This window comes from Marmota flaviventris, chromosome 9 (genome assembly GCF_047511675.1).
Source record: "Marmota flaviventris isolate mMarFla1 chromosome 9, mMarFla1.hap1, whole genome shotgun sequence".
Lineage (NCBI taxonomy): Eukaryota > Metazoa > Chordata > Mammalia > Rodentia > Sciuridae > Marmota > Marmota flaviventris.
The window spans coordinates 113,098,618-113,107,562 of record NC_092506.1 but is presented as its reverse complement, the minus strand read 5'-3'; positions in this window follow the sequence as shown (position 1 = coordinate 113,107,562).

The window sequence follows — 8,945 nt, the reverse complement described above, 5'->3', positions numbered from 1 at the left end:
ACCTACTAATATTATCAATATTAAATTAGTATTTCCATTTTGTAACCAAAATTAACTCACCTATACTTCATCTATAAATTGACTCTAAAAGTTGATATTTGTGTTAAGATGATTATGTATTCATATCAAGTTTATTCAACACAGAATTAAAATTTCATAACCAGACTTTACAGAATGAGGTGTGATTCTATGTCATTAAATGCATTTACCAGTGAAAAACATTCCAAGTTTTAAGATCAGATGAAGTCTCTTTCTTATATACTTACTATAACTAGTTAAAATCAGACATGTTCTAGTTTTTATCATATAGCTTTCTTCTATAGTTTTTTGTTTTTCTTGGTGTTTCTAATTGCTTTTCTTTTCTCATTAATTAAAGCAATTGATGGTATCATGTTGTATACAACTTTTTAATAATTATTTGTTACAGGGTAATCTGTCTTCTTTTAAAGATACTCTGCTGTTCTAATTTGAAACATTTCTTTTTTATGTACTCTACATCTGTGTCCAAGACAAGATTCACTTTTGCTGTTTTCTCCTTTTCTTTGATCCATTTTCATTTTGTTAAAATATTTTTTATTGCTGTAGAAAGACTTTGTGGGAGGTAAACACATACTTTGCGGGTCTGAAATTATTTTTATTCTATTTTGTTAACACTTGACTAATACTTTAGATACACCTTTTTTTTGGGGGGGGGGCGGGCGGGATTGAACTCAAATGGCCCTTAACCACAGAGCCATTTTATTATCACTGCATTTGCCTACAGGGTAAATGGCAATGTGAATTGGAAATGCAAATACCTGATCCTGCAGAGATCCCCCTGGTGGATCCAGGGGAGGGTGAAACCAGGCAGGGAAGATTCAGAGAGAAGAAGACTGAGTAAGATTTTGTTATGGAGACAAGAAGGAGGAGAACATTCCAGCTGATAGTGACCACACGCAGCACTATAATAAAATAAATTCCCATCAAGAGTTTTTATTCAATTCATTCAAGCTTCTGGGGGCTGAAAGTAGCCCAGGCACATTGACTTAATTTTCCTGAGAGACAGAGTCTAAGAAATGAAGGAGTTAAAAGGCAGTAGGACTAGAAGAGGACAAATCTCAACAAGTGCTCACTCACACATGACTTTCCTCTGTTTTTTAAAATATTAATTTGCTAAGTATGTTTACCTTGGATTGGAGGAGGCATATGAGACAAGGAAGCCAGAACTAGATGAAGAATCAGGAATTTGAGGTCTAACACCAGTGGATTAGCTTTCATCAGATTATTCTTACATATTTACATCTACAGGAATTTGAAAAAATGAATTATACAGCATTTCTAAAAGTTTGAATACTGTTCCTGTGTTGCATCCAAGTTTGCATCACTGCCCTCTGGTCTGATTCAAAAGACTTCTCCAGAGCTTCCTGCTAGATGCTCCTACAATGCGGTCTCCACTTACCCTCTGCTTTTCTAGGCACTCCTTTCTATTTTGAGTGTCTCCAAATGCTCAAAAGCTCTCTAAAATGTTCAAAAGCACTGCATCATTTCGACCTAAAATATATTTCCCCATAGAGTTAATTCACTGACCCAAGTTTGTGATACATGTCTAACACGAGGCAGTTGTATTCCCAACAATGGAATATTATAACTGACTGTTGTACTGAGGCAAGGCCAGTTTCATCTGAACTACCTACAAACAACATCTCCAGTGCCTTTCATATGCAAAGTGTTTTATGTTTCAAAGCGTTTTCTCTCTCCTTTTTTTTTTTCTCTCTCTCTCATCTCATTTTGTTTTTCAACATCTCAATGAGAAGAGATCTGCTAGGAGCACAGGCAATAGAAGGGAGAGGTGCCCAGCAATAATGGCAATTATTGCTGTGTTTGGTAACATCAACAAGGATGGGAGAGAAAGAGTCAAATGGGGAGTGTCTCAGAAGATGCTTGTTGGTGGGATGCTGTCATTCTCCAGAATCCTACTTGCTGATGTATGGGAGTCTCAGCACCTCCTGAGATAATGAGATGAACTGGAGCTATTCCTCGCTCCCCTCCTATTTCACACCAGAATCTCAGGTCTCTAGGCTCAGTGGAATTCATGATAAAAGTGAAACATCAGAAGCTTCTTTGTGTCTTCTCCGTGGATATGCTACAGAAGACTCTCTGGTGAGCCAATGCTGACCTTTTTTGAGATACCCAAATTGACAGACACCAGAGATATGCAGAGATAAAATGCAAACCTGTGCTAATCTCCACATCTTTGTTAGACTGTTACATGAGTGGTTAGTCGGAGTTGTAGGGGAAATCCTTTCTATCAGGCAATGGGCATAAAAATTTTCTCAAGAACCCAGTTGTGCAGGATTACATATAAAATTTCAGGAAACCTGGCTAATCTTTCTATGAATTATGATATCAGACCTTGGAGATTCCTTTATATTACAAATCATAGGCTTCCATTCAATTTCAGAGGCTACAGTGGAAAACATTGACTCTTCCTAGCCTCTCTTTGATGTGGAACACAAAATCCTTACTGGGTCTTTTAAAAGAGGAAAGATTAACTTTACTGTTTCTGGTCCAAAGAAAATGAATGTGCCTTTTATATTTCTTCATAATTTTACTCTGGCTGGAGCCTACAAGAAGGTAGCCACTTACTTGGAACTCTAGGAGTTGGTTTTGCTAATTCAGAGGCAGGGAGCTCAGATGAGCCAGGTGGCAGGAGCACATGTAAAAGTAACTACATGATCCCTGGGGCTCAGAACAGACCTCTCACCTCCAGCAGGAGACTGGTGCTGAGTTTGCAACAGAAGCTGGTGAAGCCAACCCATCTTCTGATGAGCGATAAAAGGCATCACATTTCATTGTTTCAGGGGAAAGGAAATGGAAAAATTAAAGGCAAACAAATCAAAGGATGAAGGGAAAGAGGAAATCCCTCTCATATGGAACACACATAGTTGGCAAAGGGTAGCAGTTAAGAAACTGCATTATATAATTTATATATCAGAAGTCTTCCTTTTGGACTTCAGAAAATCAACTATGTGATTCTATACTTCATAGATAAGAAAACCAATGTCCAGAGAGACCTTGTTCCAAAACACACAACTGATTAGTAAAACTAGAAACTGAATCCAAGTGCCATGAATTTGTCTCATTACTAGAAAAGTTAGTAGGAAATAAAGGCTCTGACTTATAAGGAATACATATGAAAATATCAGACAGACTTTTAAAAAATACCGTGGAAGGTAATCATTTAATGACATTAAAAGTAGGTTAAGATTTGTAACTAAGAAAAAATAAGTGAAAAAACTTTGTGTAGGTCAGGTGTAGGGTGCACACTTGTAATCCCAGGTACTCTAGAATTTGAGGCAGAAGGATCACAAGTTTGAGGCCAGGCTGGTCAACTTAGTGAGACCCTGCCTGTAAATAAATAAATAAATAGGACTGGAGGTGTAACTCAGTGTTAAAAGTGCCCTTGAATTCAATCCCCAATACTGGAGGAAGAAGAAGAAGAAGAAGGAGGAGGAGGAGGAGGAGGAGGAGGAGGAGGAGGAGTTGGAGTTGATCTGTTTTATTCTGTGTAACAAAAACTCTTATTTGCATGGAAAAGACTGGAAAAAAATAATATCCATTGAGGTGTCATCACTGACTGTGTCTAGGTGAGGGAGTATAGATAAATTCAATCTTCTCATTTTGAATTCTTCCATATTTCCCAAGTGTTAAATAATTAACATACTACCATTAGATTTCAGAAGAATGATTATTTGAAAAATTAGATAGAAGGCAGCATTTCTTTTGGATTCAAGATTAAAGTCCCTGGGAGATTGTAGCTCAGTGGTAGAGTGACTGCCTAAAAGTGAGGCCTGGGTTCCATCCCCAGCAATACAAAAAGGGGTGGGGAGGGGAGGAGAGGAGGGGAGAGAGAAAGAAATAAGTGACTCTAAGTTCATAATTTCAATATGAATTTTGCATCCTAAACTCCCTTGAATTTTGATCATCTTTAGGGATGACATATGACCCTTCCATACCCATGACCCTTAAGAAGATTGAGCCCTACTTTAAGCAAGGAACAATAATTTTTTTTTTTTAATCTTTTACTCTGTTTCTTTTGGTCTTCTTTAGAAGTATCTATTATCCAAATAACCAGAACTTCCAAGAACATTTTTGAAATGCCACCAAAATAAGATAAAAAGTGCTAGACTTTTTATCATGCTGTGCCTTGACCAGGGATGAGTTATGATACAAGATACAAGAAACAGCCCTGATTAGGAGTTCAATTTCATTAGATAATGAGCTAACTTGTCTCCAGTCATAAGCATGTCACTGTGTCACTGAGAATAAGGTCAACATCTTTGGGTATTTCAAATGCTTTCTGGTAGGTACAAGAGTGAGTTCAAGTTTATGTGATTTCCTTAGCTGGCAAAAAAAAAAAAAAAAAAAAAAAAAGGAAAAAAGAAAAGAAAAAGAAAGAAAGAAAGTCAAGGGGTGAATTGTGCTTTATACTTATTAGGGAGTTCAAATACTGGATTGTACAACCAAAATGCTTTTGCTTTTTCATATTCTATGCTTGTCTCAAATCAAGACAAAGGTCCTATTTCTACACATCTGTACTCTATGAGAGATGTTCTGAAGTCAATGGACATTAAAAAAAAATGAGTGATCTATTTCAGGTGATCTTTAGACCTGAAATCCATGGAAAACAAACTAAGCCCCCAAGGCTTGATTCAGTCTGGAAATTACAAGTCGATTTCTTTTATTTCACTCCTCCTTAAGGAAAAATAAGAAGAGGGATGTATTGAGATAACTACTCAAATAATCAGGAAAAACCACACCAAATGTATGGGCTGAATTACCCAGATAACAGACTAAAAGAAATCTGGTGTGAAGTGGTGACTCATTCTGTCTGTTTACACAGCCTGAATTTTCTGGTTAATTGTCAGCTCTTCACTTCACTTTTGGCTGCATTAAAGATAAATTACTCTCCTGACAGGTTTATTTTTGTGTTGATTGGGAAAAAGTGCATGCTAAAATAGTTGCATGGTATGTATTGGAGAGGACAGATATGGGTGCTGGAATTTGATATTATGCTTTTGACACCAGCAGAAGCAATGACAAAAGGATGAAAGATCAAAGAACCAAGAGGTAAGAAATGATTAGATAAATTAGGTTGTACATATCCAACATCCAAATACCCATTTACCCATCTCTTCATCTATCCAACCATCCATATGTCCATCATTAGTCTATTTATTCATAGAAACTCCCATCCATCCATCCATCCATCTACTCATTCATCCATCTATCAAATATTTATCTAGCCTTTTTGTTATATTTCAGGCAAAATAATTAATGTTGAAAAACTATGGTAAACAATGCTTAGACCTTCTCTGCTTTGTGGTTTTATAATAAACAAAGAGGAGGAATATTGTACCAATATTTATGATATAATTTTTGATACACGAGGCAGCATAGTACAGGATTTAAACATACAGTAGGAAGACAGAATCTAGTAAGAGAAAGGAGAGAGGAGTGGTCAGAGAAAATCTCCTTGCAGAGGTAGAATTCAGGTTGAAACCAGATGTATGACTATCTGAGACATCTGGATCATCTTACCTTGTCTCCCCAAGTCCCTGAGTGCAGGGATCTTATTGGCTCTGTTGGAAAAAAAAAAAAGAAGAAGAAGAAGTATTCAGGATAAAGATGTCAGCAGCTAAAGCTAACCTGGCATTTGGATGAAATGATGTTAAAAAAAAAAAAAGAGGCTAAAAAACAAACCAATCTACTTTCAATCATTCATCAGCCTTAGGCCAAAATAATGAGTATATTAACATTAGATGAAGGTGGCTTTCTTTAAATCTCTCAGCACACTCATGCCTGTCATTACTGGACTTCTGCTTCTAGGCAATGTTTTGAAAGAGCCAAACCCATGATGATCTTTCTGTGGTACATGGAATTGCTCTTTCCTCTCCTTGGTCTACTGGGGTCTGAGGTATACTTTGAAGTTCCAGACATTTGGTGAGAAAATGGGAGGATTACTCCATCAACAGATAAATTAATCTAAATTTTCATTCTTCCACATGGCTAATTCAGCTCTCAGCGTAGACCTGAAGACTTACCCAAGGTACCCAATATACAGTTGGCCTTAGTTTCTCCAGGTAAGCTAACCAGTTAGCTTTGTAGAAATGTGGCAAGTTGTTTTTAATCAGCTTTCTCTTAATCAAGAAATGAATCTCTCTGACTCTGCCTACTTATTTGAAAGGTGATAAGGTCAAGGAATCCCTTAAGATTCTTCCCAGCTCACAAACTCACGGCTTCTAGAATTCATGGTCACGAAGGTCTTGCCCTGGAAGCATATATTGTCTGAGCAGATGCTACTGAGTTAGTGCAGGCACAGGACATGAGTAGAGCTATCCAAGTCACAGACAGAGTGTGGAGCTGAGGCAGCAGCTTCTAAGCATCTTGGAGGAAGCAGAGCTCAGAGTGTCTCTCAGAAACCCTTGCAGACTTCCATGAAGGATGGCAAGGTTAGGACCACCTTATCCAGAATAGATCAGGGAATACATGAATTGTCTCAGCGTCCCTTCTGTGGGAGCGGGTTGCCTTCTGAAGTAGAACTAGAAAACATGTTTTGAGAAGTTCAAAGGGTTGGCCCAGTTGGTAGTCATCTTGTGGAGGATGGCCCAACTCTGAGACTGGGCTCCTCTCTATTCAGTGGACTGTGTCAAAAGGAAAAATGAATGCAGTCAATGCTACTTGATGTATGCCACCAAGATACAGCTGCAGCTATTCTTCTACCAACTCAGCAAGGCACCTTCACCAGCAAGTGTGTTCTAATTTCATTACTGGGTGCTGTGTCAGTCTCTTCTCTGCTGATGAACAAACCAGCATTCCTGCCAGGAGGGAGAATCAGCCCCTGGGTTCTCCTCCTCGGAGGATCCTCAGAGTGTGGTGAGGACATTGGAGTGGGAAGTAGGAGCCTTGGTCTAGCCCTTGCTCTGCCACTGACACTATGGGTACTGAGATAGACTGTTCTGAGCACTGAATTAAGTACTCAGTGCTCACTACTTCTTTGATTCTCACAATAACCCCTGAGATGTATTATATCATTGTCTTCACTTTATCTACGAGGAAACTAAAGATCAGAAATCTTAAATAAAATGTCCATGATCACATAGAAAGAAGCAGGGCTGGGATTTGACCTCAGAATTAGGCTATGACCCTATGCTATACTGTCATCTTCATCAAGTCAATAGAGTCACACATTTAAAATAAAATTGTGCTTTTTGTTCGTATTGCAGATGGAATATAATATTGTATGAAAACCAGAAAGCACAAACAAAAATAATAATAATAAGATAAAAAAATCTCCCATACCACCAGAAATGACTGCTTGATCCTTAGGCAATTTATGTTTTTAGATTTTTAACAAGATGGAATGCTGTGTGTATTTTGAGCTGTTTCACTAGGACTTTTATTATTCACCCAGTTCATATTATGTTCCAGGGAGTGTGCTGGGGAGGCACTTTATGTGACTATTAATGATAAGCAAATATCAGAAACAGACCCTGTCCTCCCAGAATCACATTCTAGTGGGGGAGATAAGGCAGGAAAGACGTGGGAAGGAGATACAAGAACTTAAACAGTGAGTTGTAACAACATAGGCACAAAATAGCTACGTGGAAAACTGCAAGGGAAGAAAACGGGGCTCTTCAGTGAGACCCTGAGAAAAAGGAAGTAGAGCTGGAATTTAAGAGATTTGGCGAGGATGCCTGGGGATGCTGAAATGAACGAGGTGGTTTTGAAGGGGCTGGTTTGGAAAGACAGCATCACTGAATGTGCTGTGGAGTGCTCAGTAGCAGCAGGACAATATAGTTAGCAATCCTGTGAAAACGGTCCAGTATCGGTACAAAAATAAGAGAAAAACCCAGAGGGCTGCTTATCAAACTGTAAACAGCAGGTAGCTTTTTGATGTGAGATTGGGCAAAAGACAGCAGGGTAGTGATTCTCAGTTTTGAATTTGTACCCTTCTGTATGGTTTGGATAAGCTACAATCACATAATCATCTTGTAATCGAGACTGAAAACTGTGCAGGAGTTAGATTGACTGAGTGGAGAATTGAAGGATATTTTGAGGTAGGAAAGGACCAGGGGGATAGAGTGACATAAAGTACAGAGAAAGGAACAGGGGCCAAAGAGGTGGTAAGAGATGGGTTTCCAGCGGGCTATCCTATGCCCCACAATCATCCGTACTCTTGAGGCTGTCTGAATTAGTGGGCTCCAAAGGATGCTCAGCAGCCCCAGTAGAAGCAGGATGGAGAAGTATCTTTGACAGACCTTGTACTAGAGGTTTTGCAAGGGACCCATCTGGGGCCCTAGCCCTGGCCCATTTAACATTGCAGAAAGGAAGTTAAAAACAGCACATTGATGCCACAATAATGGAGCAACACATTATGGGGTCCTGGGAGGACTCTGCCAAGGAATCCAGCGTCTCCATAGATAGGCAATCTGGCACTCACAGAAGGACAAGCACCTGGGTGCCAGATGTGAGCGCTCATATGTGTGCCACTGCAGTTCCATCTGGGTCTCAAGACGGAGGCTTGGCTTTTGATCATGGAAATGAGAACGATTCATTACGAAGTAGAGGATAAGAAGTTCCAGAGCTGGAGTGTGAAAAGCAAAGGTTCTCAGCTCCTTGCTTTCCTTTCATCTTATCTTCTGGGGCGTCTTCTATATTTGGTGACAACTGTGCTTAGTATAGTGTCTGGATCTTACCTCCACTGTTTGATAGTTTATTTAGATCCTGCTGGGATTACAGGCATGTGCCACCACGCCATCACTCCTGACTTGTAATGATTCTTGAAGTCACTCTCCCCACACAAAAGGACTTATATTTGAGATGAAGATTGGCAATACATTTAAAGAGAAACAAAACATTAGCTATTTATTGCACTTTACATAATATCTCATTTTTTATTCCCT